The 20,096-nt window shown below is 34.2% G+C and overlaps 1 non-coding gene across 1 annotated transcript; it reads right to left on the reverse strand.

Moving 5' to 3' along the window:
- Window positions 1–2,897: 2,897 nt before the first annotated feature.
- On the reverse strand, window positions 2,898–3,004 carry LOC139887217 (small nucleolar RNA R71). The gene has a single exon (XR_011773056.1). It is a non-coding gene; the product is annotated as a small nucleolar RNA R71 (small nucleolar RNA).
- Between the last annotated feature and the right edge of the window lie 17,092 nt (window positions 3,005–20,096).

The raw sequence follows: 20,096 nt of genomic DNA on the forward strand, positions 1-20,096 counted from the left end.
CAACTCATTGGAACCTGTCGAACCTATCTTCAAATTAGTTAATCTAATAATTATTAAAATGATTACGAATGTCCTATTTAGTGACGTTTATACGACATCGTTTACAATCATTTAATTAACCAATTGGATTGGGTAATTGATTATTCATTATGGCCAAAGTAAATAAATTAATATTCATATCTCATTAAAACAGGGGTGGATTACATACAAGGATAATTGGTGTAATTGTTAACAAAGTATTAAAACCTTGGATTACACGCAGTCGATAACCTGGTGTAATTATTAAACAAAGTATTAAAACCTAGTTACAGTTCAAATCCCTAATTAGTTGGAATATTTGACTTCGGGAATAAGGTTAATTTGATGAGCATTTTATAATTATGACCGATGGACTATTATGGACAAAAACCAGATAGGTATCAAATAAATTAGGACAAAGGACAATTAACCCAGATAAATAAATTAAAATCAAAACGTCAAACATCATGATTACGGAAGTTTAAATAAGCATAATACTTTTATTTCATATTTCATCATACCTTTATTTACTGTCATTTTAATTACTGCAATTTACTTTATCGCAATTTAAATTCTGTCATTTATATTATCGTCATTTATCTTTACGCTTTATTTAAAATCGACAAACCGGTCATTAAACGGTAAAACCACCCTTTATAATAATAATACTACTTATATATATATATATATATATATATATATATATATATATATATATATATATATATATATATATATATATATATATATATATATATATATATTTATTTATTTATACAAATATAGTTTAAAATATATATAGCGTTAAACTCAGCTAGCTCCCTGTAGAACGAACCGGACTTACTAAAAACTACACTACTCTACGATTAGGTACACTGCCTATAAGTGTTGTACTAAGGTTTAGGTATATCCATCTATATAAATAAATAAAACTTGTATCATATTTCGCCGTATTTCGTAGTAAAAAATAATACTATTTCGTACCCCTTCGCTTTAACATCAAGTTTTTGGCGCCGCTGCCGGGGAATCGGTGAAAAACGCTATATTTTATTAAAACTATATTTTTGAAAAAATATTTTATTTATTATTTCGTAAAAATATTTTATATTTATAATAAGTGTTAAAAATATTATAAAAAGAAAAAAAAATATATTTTTAAGATTTTATATATAAAATTAACAAGTATTTTTATTTTTTAGATTTTAAATTATAAGTTTATTTTAATTTCTAATATTTTGTAAATTAAAATTTTCGAAAAAAACGAACGTGTTTAAGCCTGCAATCAATCTGAGTCTGCACACATCCGCAGTCGCGGAGTACCTCGGGCACAAATCACCGCACTCGCGGAGCCTGCCAGACTGAAACCTAGTACAACATTAATTACGCAGTTAGGGCTTTAGTTTTTTTATTATTATTAATAATTAATTAAGATTAGGTTTTAATTAAATATTAATTAGTTTTAGTTTTAATTAATTTTGTATTTTAAGTTTTAATTAGTTTTATTACTTTATAAATTAGTACTTTTATAAAATAGTAATATAAAAATAATATTTTTATAAAATTTGTATTTTGTCATTTTAGTTATAATTTATATTTTTATCGTTTATTTCGTAAAATTTGTCGTTCGTAATTAGTTTTAAGTAGTTTTTGCCATAGTTATTTTTATATTTCTAGATTTTTAGTTTTGCCGTAAAATCCTTTAAGTGCTTTTTCTTTAGAATTAAGATATAGGCACTTTAGAATTTTGCGACGCCGTTATAGATTTTAGTACCGATTTAAGTTATTGCCGTATTCCTTATAGAATTGCCTTTTAAGCTTAAATACCTTTAGACGCAACTTTTTAGATTTAATTTTTAGACTTTTAAGATTCGACGTTTTTTTCTTATTTTTATTTTTTGACGTTTTTCGACACGCTTCTTTTTCTTTCTCATTTCTACGCTTTAGTTTTTAAGACATAGATTTTTTTTTATCTTCTTTAAACTTCGACGAAAAATTATTTTAAGCGGTTAAATTGATAGACATCCAAATTTTCTGGTTCGTAGTAATAGTTGGATTTGTTAGTGACGAGTTGTGGGATTCCGATTTAAAGGGTCCTGGCTACTTGCTACATCTATTGGCTATTCGAAACGTGGGCAAAATCAGAAAAGTCTATTAATTTGATAGCTTATATAATTTTTATCTTTTATAACTAATAGGATATTCAGTGAATGCACCGAGCAAAACGTTCACCACCTTTCATACGTTCACCACCTGTAACTCGATCAAGACATCTAGCCAATATTGTCGCCGTTGATTTTTCTTTAGAGTCATCATCTAGTCGAACAAGTACTCCAATTCAAATTTTCGATAATCCATTTTTTGAACCCGACCTCACAATTGAGAACCCGGAGGATATTCAAGGACAATTCCAAGATCCTGAACCAATAATCATTCCTCCTGAACCACAAACCGTTAAATCAGAATCCTCTAGTGATTCGTATTCAACAAATTCAAATATGAAAATAACGGAACCTCTAAGTATGGAAGACCGAATGAGAGCCACACACACTGGCCAAGGTCACACCATTATTAAGCCAGACATTAATGCGCCAAATTATGAAATCAAAGGACAAATCTTTCACATGGTAACTAATCAATGCCAATATAGTGGTACGTCAAAAGAAGATCCAAACGAACATCTTCGAACCTTTAATAGGATCTGTACTCTATTTAAAATCAGAGAAGTTGAGGATGAACATATCTATCTCATGTTGTTTCCCTGGACTTTAAAGGGAGAAGCCAAAGATTAGTTAGAATCGTTACCTGAAGGGGCGATTGATACATGGGATGTTTTAGTTGAAAAATTTCTTAAAAGATTCTTTCTGGCATCTAAAGCCGTGAGACTTCAAGGAGAAATTGTTACGTTCACGCAAAAGTCAAATGAAATATTATATGAGGCGTGGACAAGATTCGGAAAGTTGTTGAGAGGATGTCCTCAACACGGTTTAGATACTTATCAAATAGTGCAAATATTCTACCAAGGTGTCGACGTTGCTACACGAAAAGACATCGACATAGCAGCTGGTGGTTCCATTATAAAGAAAACCGCAACTGAAGCTCACAAAATTATTGATAACACAGCCTCCCACTCACATGAGTGGCACCAAGAAAAAGATATTTTTCGTTCATTTAAAGCGGCTAGAGCCGATTCTAGCCATGACTTTGATTCCATTTCTGCAAAAATATATGCTTTCGAGAGACGAATGGAAAAGATGAATAAAGATATTCACGCAATACGAATCAGTTGTGAGCAATGCGGTGAACCACACTTAACGAAAGATTGTCACATCGAGCAAACGATGGAACAACGTGAGAATGTTTCCTACATGAACCAAAGGCCGGGAAATAATTATCAAAATAATTATCAACCGCCAAGGCCAAACTTCAATCGAAATCAAAACATTCTTTACAATCCAAATGGACCCAACAATAACTCGTACAACCAACAAGGTCCGAATAACCAACCAACTCAAAACAACATTTTCAATCAACAAAGACCTGGCTTGTATAAACCACCACAACAAATCGAAGAGAAGAAGCCAAATCTGGAAGAAATGATGGCAAAGCTAATGGAATCTCAAACACAATTTATTACATCTCAAACCCAAACAAATGAGTGGTTTGATCAGTCATTAAGAACTCAACAAGCTTCCATTTTGAATCTAAAAAAACACATAGGTACTCTTGCTAGCATGATGAGTGAGAGGGAACAAGGAAAGCTACCGAGTAATACTGAAGTAAATCCTCGAAATGAGAATGTTAATATGGTGTCAACAAATTCTGAAAAACCATCATCAGAAGATGGGAAGGTTTTAGATGTGAGTAACAATGAAGAAGTTACAACACCACCACCACCACCCGAGTATGTAAAGCCAGTGGTGGCACCATACAGACCACCCATCCCGTTTCCAAGAAAAGGAGTTGAGTATGAGCAAGTGATAGGTAATAAAGTTTGTGATACCTCTGGAAAGAAGAAGAAGAATAAGAAAGTGCAAGAAACAAAAACCGTAAAAGTAAACCCGGTGAAGACAGTTCCACCAAAACCTCTACCAAGGTTGGGTGATCCGGGTGAATTTATTGTTCCTTGCCTACTTAGTAATTGTGTCATGTATGATGCACTAGCAGATTTAGGTGCGAGTGTGAGTATTATGCCTCTTTCATTATATAAGAGATTAGGAGTAGGTGAGTTAAGTCCAACAGAGATGAGTGTTCGACTCTTTGATCAAACCATTAGGCACCCAGTTGGAATTGCTGACAACCTACCCGTTCAAGTGGGTAATTTAACCTTTCTAGTCGAATTTATTGTCATTGACATAGAAGAGGACCCAAACGTTCCTCTAATTTTAGGACGACCATTCTTAGCGTCCACCGAGGCATTCATTAATGTAAGAGAGGGTAGAATGACACTTAGTGATGGTGAAAAATCGATCACCTTTGTGAGTCGAAAGTCTAAATCTCCACCAACCAAAACCGTTGAACCAATAAAAACGATTGGTAAGAAGCATATTGTTTTACTAACTCCAACTGTAGTGCTTAACAATAATAAAACGCCTAAGTGTGGGGAAGATGAAGTGACACCTAATGATGACTTGATAACAAAGAACCCCGTTGTTGATACAAAATTAAATGACCCCGTTATTAATAGTTCAATGAAGAAACTTATTAAACGGATTCGCGATGCTAGAACCAAGGGGAACTTTAAGTTATGTAACCGGTTAGTATCCAATCTATCGCCTAAAGAAAAGGCAAAACTAGTTGAATTTGTGAATATTACACAGGAATCTGACCAATGGCTTAAAGCAAAAGTCACAGATATGCAAGTTGATTATGGTCCAAGAGAAATTGACAATGAAGTTAATCACAATTTCGACACCACAGCTACCTAAGTGTGGGGAGATTCAAATGTTCTAAAAAGAAAACGCTGTCTAGAGTTAGTTGTTCTGTTCTCGTGTAGTTTCGAGAATGGAATCCGATTGGTCTTTTCCACTAGCAGACACTAAAGAACTAGTTTTCTCCCCCCATTCTGAATTTTTGTTTTGTAGGTTTTGTAGGTTTTGTATGAAATTAATACGCTTTTTAAATTTAAGTTTTGTGTGAATTTAAAAACAAAATTTACTTTATTTCATTAAGTTTAAAAAATGATTTCTAAAATTCGTCGTAAGTTAAAGACTAGATCATAGAATCGAAATTGCTTTACCCGAGGGCGGGGCGAAAAATTTTGTTATCATTATTTTTAATTTTATTGATCTAAAGTATACAAAAAAATAAAAATAAAAAACCCAAAAATCTTTGCTTTTAAAACAATCGCTTTAAAAATGACAAATTTTAAATTTTGTCAAGGGACGGACTAGGTAAACGTACCGAAACTACCGTAAAAGGAAACAAAATTTTAAAAAAATTATTCATTTAAATTGTTTTAATAAATAAATATTTTATAATATATATATATATATATATATATATATATATATATATATATATATATATATATATATATATATATATATATATATTATATGTCTGTAGTTTATCTTATGTACAAAACAGGGTAAAAGAGCGCATTTTCAAAGACTGACATTAAGTTCAGCAAAAGCTACTAATTTTGACGACAAGACGCAAAATATCAAATGTTTGCAAACTCGGTATTTTTAATCACTTTTCTACACTAATCACCCTCATGAATTTATAATTATAGTCCGATTTCATGCAAATGAGGGCATTGCATGATCTCAAGTGTGGGGAAGGGTTATAAATTCTCTCGGGTTTACACTTATTTTAATTTCCAAATTTTGTGAAAATTTGAAAAATTTTCAATTAAATGAATTCAAAATCATGTTTATACATATTTATTAACGATAAAACTAGGTGATAATACCGAAATTATTGTTACCTCGGAAAGGACATAAATTGAGAAACAACCCAAAACGCTTGAATTCATTTAAAATGGAATAGAAGAGAATAAAAAAGCAAAGAAAAGAATAAATAAAAGCTAAGTGTGGGAAGAATGCACCAAGTTCTTTAAAACATATATCACATATTTTGTACAAGATTATTGCAGGTACTTTTGCTTTGGACTAAACTAATCAGTTTTACCCGATTTACTGTAATATATTTGAAAGAAAGATGGATCTACACAATGAATCAATTCCATCATTAAAAGGAAGTAAAGTCTTCCGAAAAAGATACGCGCTTCTTGATTTAGGTCAGGAAGTTGTCGTCCAGACCAGCTGTAGGTTGACGAAAAATCTAGAAAAGTCATCTCTAAAATCAGCAGGAAATCCACGGACCTCAGCATCAAACAGGGTCGCCATGTGGTCAGACTTATCCTAACCATGAGAGGATCTGTCTCGTAAAATGGGGAGAGCGCCGTGCAAATTAGCTTAATAAGACTAATGAATCAGACCTCCAGAAAGGATAATCTCCTTAAAGATCAAAAATCAGCTTTTAAGACTGATATTACTCAATCCTTGTGATTGACTTTAAAGATTGAGAATTACAAACTCATGGAATTCAATGATATCTAAACTCGAGCTTGAACGAGAAAATATTTTGATCAAATTAAAACCGATTTGTTTTCTGAAAACTCATTTTCAATGCGTTCATTACCATTGAACGTAAAATCCTAGGAATTCACCTGAAATTCATTAGGTCACCTGAATTAAATCAGGTGTCAACCGTAAGAACGGTGGTTACATAGCATGGTCGATGACAGGACCTTGTGCCACACCGAAAAATTATAGGGTGATCTTTACTATTTCTCCTACAAAGGATAGTAATTGCATCCGACACGTTTTTGACCATAATTATCTGCATGTCATGGGACATTGCCTTAACATTTGCTTATTCATCGCTTTCCTTTACAACCGGACGGTAGTTTACCAAAAGGTAATATACGGAGCAAGTATACTGGACGTGTTGCTTTCCTAATACAAGGTTAGCAAGTGGGTGACACAAAACCGCAAGTTTTGAGCTAAAATTTTCAAATCTGAAACCCACAAAATCCACAAAAGCATTTTGCAAACACCGGTGAAGGGTTATTCCGGAAAACTTATCTAGGGTAAAAACTAGATTGAATTTTCAAAAGATCAAATGTTTTCATAAAGATCCAATTTCCTTAAAGGATCTAAAATTTCATAGTCATGTGGGACATAAAAAAGTGATTCAAGTGAAGTGTGATTTAATTTCAAGTTCTGTATTGCTTGATGACAAGCAACGTTCAAGTATGGGGATATTTGATAGTGCTCCAAATGAACATATATTTAGGCACAATATCCTTCCAATATGTAAAGATTTTAGTTGCAATTGTTCCATTTTTATGTAATATTCGTTTAAATAAATAAGTGCGAAGACAAAAGAAGAAAATGAGGATTTGAAGACGCAAATGACCAAAAAGCTCAAATGAACAAAGATATAATTCAAGTGGTTCAATTTATTGATGAGAAACGCCTAAAAATGACAAGAGTACAAGCCGCGAAACGCAAAGTACAAGATATCTAAGCGTGCGAAAAGGCGTTCGAAAATTCGGAACCGAGACATGAGTCAACTATCAACGCGCGACGCAACGGACCTCAAATTACAAATTAACTATGCACATAAATATAATATACGTAGTAATATATAATTAAATCTATAAAATTATATATATATATATTAAAAACCGTCGGCAAGCTAGGATCCAAATAATGTGAGCTGGAAATTGGACCTCCACACTCGCGGAGCTGTGAAGCACAAAAGCTCCGCACTCGCGGAGCCGTACAGTGAAACGTGGGCCTATAAAAGGCCGCGAATTCTGCTCGATGAACACACCCTTTTTCTAATCTATATCTCAATCTATATTTATATTTATATTTATAATTTTAATTTTAATTAAAGATTAATAATAATAAGGTTATTTTAGCGAATGTTTTAAGTTTTAAAGTCGGAACTCTGTCCGTGTAACGCTACGCGATAAATAATCACTGTAAGCTATGTTCTTCCTTTTTAAATTAATGTATCGTAACTAAGTTATTATTATGCTTATTTGAGCCGAAGTAATCGTGATGTTGGACTAAATATTTAAGACGGGGTTATTGGATTTTGTACCATAATTAGGGTTTGGACAAAAGACCGACACTTGTGAACATTGAACTTTTGACTATTAATAGGTAGGGGGTATTGTCTAATTGAATGACAACTCATTGGAACCTGTCGAACCTATCTTTAAATTAGTTAATCTAATAATTATTAAAATGATTACGAATGTCCTATTTAGTGACGTTTATACGACATCGTTTACAATCATTTAATTAACCAATTGGATTGGGTAATTGATTATTCATTATGGCCAAAGTGAATAAATTAATATTCATATCTCATTAAAACAGGGGTGGATTACATACAAGGATAATTGGTGTAATTGTTAACAAAGTATTAAAACCTTGGATTACACGCAGTCGATAACCTGGTGTAATTATTAAACAAAGTATTAAAACCTTGTTACAGTTCGAATCCCTAATTAGTTGGAATATTTGACTTCAGGAATAAGGTTAATTTGACGAGCATTTTATAATTATGACCGATGGACTATTATGGACAAAAATCAGATAGGTATCAAATAAATCCAGGACAAAGGACAATTAACCCAGATAAATAAATTAAAATCAAAACGTCAAACATCATGATTACGGAAGTTTAAATAAGCATAATACTTTTATTTCATATTTCATTGTACCTTTATTTACTGTCATTTTAATTACTGCAATTTACTTTATCGCAATTTAAATTCTGTCATTTATATTATCGTCATTTATCTTTACGCTTTATTTAAAATCGACAAACCGGTCATTAAACGGTAAAATATATATAGTGTTAAACTCAGCTAGCTCCCTGTGGAAAGAACCGGACTTACTAAAAACTACACTACTCTACGATTAGGTACACTGCCTATAAGTGTTGTAGCAAGCTTTAGGTATATCCATCTATATAAATAAATAAAACTTGTATCATATTTCACCGTATTTCGTAGTAAAAAATAATACTATTTTGTACCCCTTCGCTTTAACATCACATGCTTTAAAGTGTCAACCAAAAGGTTGGTGAATTCATAGGTTTATCATAAGCAATAAAATTCATCATTTTAATAGACCACAAGATTTACATACAGTACACCTATCTCGTGTACGAAACCATTTTTCATAATGCTTAGCAGAGTAGGTTCGTATCATTTTCTCCCCCGTAGGTTGCCTCACGATTTTTAATAATCGTACACATATCTCGTGCACAAAAATAACATACACATAACCTGTGTATAAAATTATTCTCTCGATACATAACATTCACTTTGCATTCATTGCTTGGCTTGGTAACCGACCTTAACATATAATGCGCATCAATAATATCCCCAAAAACAGAACATCTCATCTGTATAATATATAAACCTCGAAGTACTAAACACCACACCCACTAGCTCTTTCGTCTAGTGAACATTCTGGGCGGGGGTGTTAAACCCGGTAGCTACCTTTAGGATTCGCGTGAATTAGGGCCATACCCGATTCTAATTCTTAGGTTACCAAGCAATAATAATCAGGGGAAAATATTCACAACAATTAGTGGCAATTATCACGTCCAACTAATTCAATAATAATCCACAGAACTTCTGTCTGCATAACAATTCATTCGAGAAATGTTTTGCTTGTGTCTATCTCGTCAAACATTTATAAAAGCATCTCATGTATTCCAAAAATATAGATTGTAAAAGCATTGAATAAAACAGTTGTAAATCAGTTATAAAGCAGCGCATGTATTCTCAGTCCTAAAAATGTAAAGAGTAAAAGGGAATCAAATGAACTCACTATACAATATTTTGTAGTAAAAATATGCATACGACGATACTGAACAATGCAAGGTTGGCCTCGGATTCACGAACCTATATCATTTATATATATATTAACACATAATATGGTAATCGAACGAATTTATATTATTAGTGATATACTTGTTATTTTTAATAACTTCTATGTTATATGTTTTTAAATTTAGTGTTAGGTACTAATTGTTAATTGGTAAAATAATACTAATACTAGAAATTAAAAAGTTGTAATAATAATGATATCAATAATGTCAATTCAAAATAATAATAAAAATGATAGTTTTATTAATAATGTTATTGTTAATAAAAATATAGTTTTGGTAAAAAAAAATACTAATTTTAACAATAATGATAATAAAATAAAAAGTTATATTGTTTTTACAATAGAAATTATAATTTTGATAATACCCCTTAATATTAATAATGCTTAATAATAATACTTGATAATAATTAATGTTAATAATAAAAATAATATTAATGATAATAATAGTTATAATATTGATATTGATAGTAATAATAATAATAATAATAATAATAATAATAATAATAATAATAATAATAAGTAATACTACCTTTGAAGAAAAGCTCCAAAAAAATACAAACTGCCTCAGCCCGGATTTAAACTCAAGAACCCTTGCTCAATAGACAACACCCTAAACCATTGCTCTACTCATGTTTTTCTGATATTATGCCTAACTTAAATCTATATAACCCGTTTACGTTTTCCTTCTTCCTCTAAATTAATTGACTCTTATCATCATCTAACATCTCTTCATTATCACCATCATACCCACTACTGTAAGTATCATCATCATCATCATCATCATCATCATCATCAAATCATGAAGTTATCATCCTCATCATCATAAAATCATCATCATACATTCCAACCGAAACATACATTGGGTCTCGGCATAACAACATGAATAAAATGCTTGGCCCAAGAGTTAAATTATCTAAGCCCATTAAAAGTACAAATCTTGTAATTTTCAATTCCTATCGTCAATTTAACAAAAGAAGGAAAAAGAAGCAGGGAACATACTAAGTCACCATCATGTCATCTTCCAATATCACAAGACCACATCATCATTTTTCACGTCACCATCGTAAATAAAAAAAAAATACAATCGTTGGTCATCATCTTCCATATCCTAATCACCTTTAATCTCCTTCCTTAATAATCATAATCGTAGCAGAGAGATCAATCACAGCAGTCCGATATGGTGGTGTTACAGGTGGTTCTCGAATGTGGTGGTGGCGATGATCTCGGTGGTAATGAAGGTTTCGTTAAAGGTGAAATAACAAGAAAGGAGTGGTGGTTTGGTCAGAAACAGTAAAATTCGAAGTCGTTTGGTTCTATTGGGTTTTATTCTAGTAGAAGGTTTATAGGGTGGTGGTGGAGTGTTTCATGGTGGTGCTCAAACGTCAACAAGAAAGAAGCAGGAAAACGCAAGGTTTAATGGTGGTGGAGATAATTCAAACAAAGAGGGTGGCGGTGAAGACTGTAGCAAAAACATCAAACCGTAATTGAAGGGTAACAAAAAATAGTAGCAACCTGTAGTAGGGACGGTTGTAGGTTGTTGTTGTTCGAAATGAAAACAGAAAAATAGTTGCAACAATTGGTGATACTCCGGCGATGTTTTAACAGAAAATATGTAGTAATGATGAGAGAGAAAACGTGGCGGTTTGTGATGGTATTGCGGGTGGTGTATTACGGCAGTAAACAGTAACGCATGCGACAGAAATAGGAATGAAAACGAGATGGGTTTCGGTTACAAGAATTAAGAGAGAGAGAGAGAAAAATGGAGGATGGTGATGGTTCGATGGGTTTGTGTTGGTGATCACGGTTTCACTAAGGTGGCAGTTGAGTAGTGGCTGAGGGTGGTCGAAGTAGGAGAGGGAATGAAGGGTTGATCGAACATCACTCCCTGCTGCAACAATAACTTTAAATCGAGGTGATTTGGTTCGGGTTTTGACTAATCGTGAAGCAAAATAGATAGGATGTAGCAGCGGGTTTATTAATATCATTATAGTCAAAATATGATGAAAATGAAGGATCAAAGAAAGATGTGTGTGTTAATTTGTGTTGGTGGATTATTCCTGTAACACATGTATATGTATATATAGAATGGATAGAAACTTTACATATATATATATATATATATATATATATATATATATATATATATATTAAGGGGGATGATTCCCACACACACTTTTTTGATCCTCACACACTAATTGAGTATTATTAGAAGAGTAAAAAGTTAAAATAGGTGTGTGAGGATCAAAAAAGTGTGTGTGAGAATCATCGTCAAAAGAATGAACGTGCATTGAACTCATTGGAACTTAAAAAAATGATTGGAACTTTAAGAACAGTAAATCATCGAATTATTTGTTTGATTATACCGAAAGTTTTGACGGATATTATATCGCGCCCCGTTGTTCACTCAGTGGCGAATAAAAGTGTTCAGAAAAATCCCATATTTTTAAATTAACTATATTTATTTATTTTTATCATTATGGTATAAAATTTGGTCATTAATTATTAAATAAAAGTTACATTAATTATTCACTCCCAACCCCAAGTAAAATATAAAAAGTTTTAAAATTCAACAAATAGTTCCTAAATATATTTTTAATAAGCCTATGATTTGTAAAACTCATTTTCGGTTAACCGTTTATTTTAAAATCATATAAGTTTGAATTTAACTTGCTTAACATCCATCAAATGACAATTGAGTGTTACCGTCGTTTACTAAATAGATTCGAAATCACAAAAATATATTTTTAATATACTTTATTTATATATATAGATATGTTTCAAATAATAATTATTATAATATCATATTTTTATTTTTATTTTTAATTTACATAATTACTTTTAATAACAACAACATATAATATTTCAAATTATATTTCCAATTATTATTATTTATATATATATATATATATATACACACATATCTATTTACAATTAGTTGTTCGTGAATCGTCGGGAATGGTCGAAGGTCAATTGAATTCATGAGACAGTTCAAAATTTTTGAGGCTCAACATTATAGACTTTGCTTATCGTGTCGAAATCATATAAAGATCAAGTTTAAATTTGGTCGGAAATTTCCCGGTCGTCACACGTGTGTTATTAGATTCAGGAGCGAATCAATCTTTTATGTCCTTAGGCTTCTGTGATAAGTTGAACTTGCCTGTTAGGATGTTAGATGCACTTTTGGGAATAGAAGTAGCTGATGGTAAAATGGTTCCATGCACATCATCTGTGTCTGGAGTTACCATCGAGATTGATGGCCATCTTTTCCCTTTAACCTGTTTGTTGATGCCTATACCTAGCTTTGATATAGTCATAGGCATGAATTGGTTAAGAGCTAATAGGGCAAATATTAAGTGTGATACAAAGATAATTTCTTTTCGTTTGGCTGATGGATTCCGAGTAATAGCTAGGGGGAGCACAGTGGATTTAATTTCCCTATGGTTTCCCTAATGAAAGCTCAGAAAGCGATATCGAAAGGGTGTAATTCCTTCTTAGCCTACGTAATTGATGTTAAGAAAGAAAAGAAGCAGGTGACCGATATTCCCGTTGTGTCAGAATTTTCCGAAGTGTTTCCAGATGATCTACCAGGGTTACCTCCAGTACGTGAAGTAGAGGATAAAATTGATTTGGTTCCAGGTGCTACGTCAGTTGCAAAAGCTCCTTATAGATTAGCACCATCAGAAATCCGAGAAATGATGTCTCAGATTCAGGAACTGTTAGATAAGGGGTTTATTCGACCAAGTTCTTCACCATGGGGTGCTCCTGTTTTATTTGTGAAAAAGAAAGACGGGTCGCTTCGTATGTGTATAGATTATCGCGATTTGAATAAGAGAACAATAAAGAATAAATATCCGTTACCGAGAATAGATGATTTATTCGATCAGTTATAGGGTGCTTCTTACTTTTCAAAGATTGATTTACGTTCGTAGTATCATCAGGTACGTGTTGCAGAGACCGATATACAGAAAACAGCGTTTAGAACCTGATATGGCCACTATGAGTTTCTAGTTATGCCGTTTAGATTAACAAACGCGCCAGCAGTGTTTATGGATCTAATGAACAGAGTGTGTCGTCAATATCTCGACAAGTTTGTGATTGTTTTCATAGATGATATTTTGATATATTCGAAAACCGAGAAGGATCATGCTACACATCTGAGATTGGTGTTAGAACTATTGAAACATGAACAGTTGTACGCTAAGTTCTCCAAGTGTAAATTTTGGTTGCGTGAAGTACAGTTTTTGGGTCATGTAATTTGTGAACAGGGTATCAAAGTAGATCAGTCTAAGATAGAAGCTGTAATGAATTGGAACTCACCGAAAACGCCGACAGAAATCAAGAGTTTTCTGGGTTTGCAGGTTATTACCGCCGATTTATCAAAGAATTTTCTAAAATAGCAGGTCCGTTGAATAAGTTAACCAGAAAAGATATAGCCTTTCGATGGACTGATGAATAAGAAAAGGCTTTTCAGACTCTTAAGCAGTTGTTATGTCAAGCGCCTGTTTTAGCTTTACCTGAGGGATCAGAAGATTTCGTGGTTTATTGTGATGCGTCACGCGCTGGACTGGGTTGTGTTTTAATGCATAGTAATAAAGTTATAGCGTATGCTTCATGACAATTGAAAGATCATGAACGAAACTACCCTACTCATGATTTAGAATTAGCCGCAATTGTTTTAGCCTTGAAGCTTTGGAGACATTATTTGTATGGTACACATTATGAAATCTATACAGATCATAAGAGTCTTTAGTATATCTTTGCGCAGAAAGAATTAAATGTGCATCAACGAAGATGGCAAGAATTGATTAAAGACTATGATTGTGAGATTAAATACCATCCGGACAAAGAAAATGTGGTCGCAGATGCTGTGAGTCGTAAGAAAACAGTCAAAAATGTCAAATTTATGAGAATTGAGATAGTTTCGGACTTGATCGATCGATTGAAAATAGTTCAGTTAGCAGCATTAAATGATGAAAACTAAAAGACTGAGCAAATGACCTAAAGAAAATTTGACCTATGCAATGATTCTAGAGGATTAAAGATCTATAAAGACCGAATTTGGGTGCCTATGCTTGGAGAATTGAGGGATTTGTTTCTTACAGAAGCGCATAAGTCTAGGCTAACAGTGCATCCAGGTAGTACTAAGATGTACAGAGATTTGAAAACGTTGTATCGGTGGCCGACAATGAAAACAGATATTGCAAATTTCGTCAAAAAATGTCATATTTGTGCGCAAGTTAAAGCAGAACATCAGAAGCCGTATGGGTCTCTACGACAGTTAGAAATTCCTCAGTGGAAATGGGATCATATAACAATGAATTTTGTAACCAAGTTACCCCGAACCCAGAAGGGACACGACATGATCTGGGTTATAGTGGATCATTTAACCAAGAGTGCTCACTTCTTAGCTACTCGTGAAATAGCTTCGTTAAGTGATTTGGCATAATTGTGCTTGAAAGAGATCGTTAGTCGTCATGGTGTACCGTTATCAATAGTTTCCGACAGGGATACTAGGTTTGTATCTAACTTCTGGAACAGTTTGCAGCATAATCTAGGTACACATGTGAATCTAAGTACAACTTATAACCCACAAACAACAGAGTGAACGAACAATTCAGACACTAGAAGATATGTTAAGAGCGTGTGTCTTAGAATATGGTGTTTCTTGGGATTCACATCTACCATTAATAGAGTTTGCTTACAACAATTCGTATCATTCGAGTATCGGAATGCCGCCGTATGAAATTTTGTATGGTCGCAAGTGCAGAACTCTTACATGTTGGTTAGTAGCAGGTGAAAAACAATTTGCAGGTCCTGAAATTGTTTAGATAACCGCAGAGAAGGTCGAAATTGTACGTGAGAAGTTAAAAGCAGCCAGAGACCGACAAAGGATGTATGATGATCCGCGTAGACGTCTGGTAAATTTTAATGTAGGTGATCGTGTATACCTGAAGGTATCACCGTGGAAAGGTGTGATCAGATTTGGTAAACGTGGTAAACTAGCACCGAGGTTTATTGGGCCATTTCCAATCAAAGAAATTCTGAATGATCAAACTGTTGTTTTAGATCTTCCTTCAAAGTTAGCAGGAATTCATAACACGTTCAATGTGTGTTATTTAAGAAAATGTAAAGTAGATGACGAAAGTCTGATTCTTCCATTGAAAGATTTGAAAGTTGACTTGACTAAGAAGTTAGTCAAAGAGCCGATTAGATTAGTGGACAAGAAAGTTACGAAGTTAAGAAAGAAATAGATTCCAATGGTGTTAGTAGAATGGCGACATAGCTTAGGTTCCAACCTAACATGGGAAACTGAGGAGTTAATGACGGCACACTATCCCTATTTGTTTGACCTTGACCAGATTCAGAGGACGGAATCTTCTTAAGGGGGTAGATTTGTGAAACAACCCAACCCGTATTCCATACGATAATTTTTTTTAAATGATACACATTTACGCGCCAATTAAATATGTAAACCATTCCACAAGTTCCATTTAAAACGTACCACAATTTAAATGTTTACAAGGCACGAAGGACATTAATTAAGTTTAATACAAGTTCGACCCACTACAAATGATAGTTTATAATCCAAACGACACTTCAAGCATGGTTTGGGATTAAACTACCCAAAACGTTAGGCCAACTTCTAAAAGCTCCTACGAAACATCATCAAAGGACACCTAGTGCCCAACGACCCCTTTTCCCCTATCCGCACATGCATCTAAAAAGATAAACAACGAGAGGGGTAAGCTAAAGCTTAGTGAATGCAATAATTATACATGTTCATATATAACCTACTTACTTGCAATCACTTATCATACCGCATACAAGCTAGCAATTCGATAACCATGCAAACATCACGCATAAACTACTATCCACAATTCACAAGAAGCTAGCAACAACAATAGCATATAGTTCATAATTTAATATGCTAGATACGAATTCTCACAACCATGGTTAACCAATCGTACAAGGGAACGGTACTCGTAAAAGACCGTCGAAGTTCATAACATCCATTAGTGTTACTTAAACACCGCATAATCACTAATCCCCCGGGTGATGTCTTGAACACCGCGACTAACTCACCCCCATGACAATGTGGCATCTTGAACACCGCGACAATTCCACATGTCAATCCAAATAATGAGTGGTGCCTTGAACACCGCGACATCCACTCCCATGACAATGTGGTGTCTTAAACACCGCGACAATACCATATGTCAATCAAACAATGAGTAGTGTCTTGAACACCGCGACAATACTACTCGTTACATAGAATGTGGTGTCTTGAACACCGCGACAATGCCACATTCATACTACACAATAAATACATTATATACGTACACGCATAATTATTCCACTTACCTTAATACAAGGATGATGATTATGCACTTCCGAATTTCAAAGCAATGTACCTAATACATTAAGTACACTTTCAATACACAAACTAGTAGAACTTGCCATATTACTTACACTTGAGTATTTAATGACCCAATTTGCATTAAATAACTCAACTACACCAAAACCGCCCATAAATGGCCAAGACTCGACTTCAATCACTAAAGCTAGTGAATTAAAGTCTACTAATTTAAACCAACACAAACTTAGGGTAATTCATACCCATTTCACCCAAACTAGGTCAACATCACTATTTTGACCCATAACAACACTTAAACTTACAATTTTAGTCAAACATGACCCATTTACAATTCTTCCTTCAATTACAAGTGTATTAGTGACTAAAAACACCATTTAACACTTACAATCTCAAATCATAAGACCAAACCCTAGGTTATGGCCATTAGGGTTTTCTTTCATCAACATGACCCAAATCCACCCATATTACCCCCAAATGGGTCTTACAAGTTCCAAATGAACCAAACCCTAACATAAACTAATTAAAACTCAAAACATGGAGTTAGGACTTACCAACACTATCCTCTTGTAGCTAAGAACAAGGAGAACAACTTTAATTCTTGCTCCAAGGTTTGATTCACAAATCTCCACTCTCAAATCTCACTTGAAATCAAATGGATTTTTAAGTTTTGAGAGCAATTAGAGAAAGAAAATGAAAAAGAAATGAATAATAGAGGATAAGTGGCTGAGACTTAAAGTCTCCATCAGATCTATACATGAAAAGATCATTTTGCCCTTGCACCACTTATTTAAAAAAACAAAATCCGGAACCAGTTCACCCAGTGGGTCGCGGCGCGGCCTCAATTGTCGCGGCGCGACAATTAACGTATTTTACGAGCTTTCTTAAATCATTCCTGACTAAGATTCTAGTTATTGGTCGAGGCGCGACATTTAAAGGAAAACTCGACCCTTCTTATCATGCCTCCTGACTCTGGTTTGAGTTCAATGTCGCGGCGCGACAAAGGCTTTCGCGGCACGACAATTGCCTTCAACTGAGCCATTCGACAACTTACAAAACTTAACGATTTATTCAACTTGTACACTTTGTTCACACTTCCTATGCACGTCTAAACTTCATCTTTTAGTCTCACAAGACTTAACATCAACAAGGACTCATGCATATACCTATACATGCATAAATTCTAAACACATATATATATACATACATATTCGTATATATATATTTACACAATGACTAGCACTTAGGTCTTTTAATCACATAAACGCACAAGTTATAAGCGTACTAATAAATAAGTTTGTACCTTTAAATATGTACGGGAAAAACGGGATGTTACAACTCTCCCCCACTTGAATCGGAGCGCGTCCTCGCGATCCAAGCCGCATGACATGCCGGAAGGTAGACCAAAACAAACTCTTCGAATTCCCACGTAAACTCGGAACCCTTTCGATGACGCCATTGCACCTTGGAAGTTCTAACTTCTTTGTTACGCAACAATTTAACCTTTTCATCATGAATGGCTATCGGCTCTTCGGCGTATTCTAGCTTATTATTCAACGTAATTTCATCTAACGGCACCCAAGTCGAGTCATCCGCAAGACACCTACGAAGATGGGAAACATGAAACGTGTTATGGATCCCCGCAAGCTCTTTGGGCAACTCTAGTCTATAAGCAACCTCACCAACACGTTCTAAAACCTTGAAAGGGTCAATAAATCGAGGAGCTAACTTTCCTCGCTTTCGAAACCGAATAACACCCTTCCATGGAAAAACCTTAAGCATCACCATGTCACCTTCTTGAAATTCGATCGCTCGTCTACCTTTATCGGCATAAGATTTTTTTCTATCTTGCGCCACCTTAAGTCGAGCCCGAATCATCTCAATATTACTATTCGTCTCTAGGACCAAATCGGTACTCCCGATTTCTTGTTGTCCCACTTCACCTCAATAAATAGGAGTTCGACACCTACGCCCATAAAGCGTCTCATAAGGTGGCATTCCAATACTAGTGTGGTAACTATTATTGTACGAGAATTCCACCAATGGTAAGTGCTCATCCCAACTACCACCAAAATCAATAATACATGCCCTTAACATATCCTCCAACGTTTGGTTCGTACGCTCAGTTTGACCGTCCGTTTGAGGATGATACGCCGTGCTCATTTTCAATTGAGTACCCATATCCTCATGAAACTTATTCCAAAACCGAGACGTGAAACGAGTATCTCGATCCAAAACAATAGATATCGGAACCCCATGCCTCGATATCACCTCCTTGATAAACAACTTAGACAAAGTCTCCGATGATATCATTTCCCGAATGGAAAGAAACAAAGCACTCTTCGTCAATCGATCAACTATTACCCAAATCATATCGTATTGGGTCCTCGCCGTCTTTGGTAACTTGGTAATGAAGTCCATGGTAATGTGCTCCCATTTCCATTTCGGGACTTCCAATGGTTGAAACTTACCGTACGGCTTTTGGTGTTCGACTTTAACTTGCAAACACGTGACGCATTGTTCAACATACTTAACAACATCATGTTTCATGCCCGGCCACCAATACTCCTTCTTTAAATCAAGGTACATTTTCATTGCACCCGGATGAATGGAATACTTTGACTTATGTGCTTCATCAAGGAGCACTTGTCGCTAACCACCCATCTTAGGCACCCACACTCTTCTTTGAAAAGACAACAAACCATGCGAACCTAATGTAATAAACTCCGTTTGTACCATGATTCGTTCCTCATGCTTATTGTTAACAAAAGCTTCGA

This window comes from Rutidosis leptorrhynchoides, chromosome 1, assembly GCF_046630445.1.
Source record: "Rutidosis leptorrhynchoides isolate AG116_Rl617_1_P2 chromosome 1, CSIRO_AGI_Rlap_v1, whole genome shotgun sequence".
NCBI classification, from domain to species: Eukaryota; Viridiplantae; Streptophyta; class Magnoliopsida; order Asterales; family Asteraceae; genus Rutidosis; species Rutidosis leptorrhynchoides.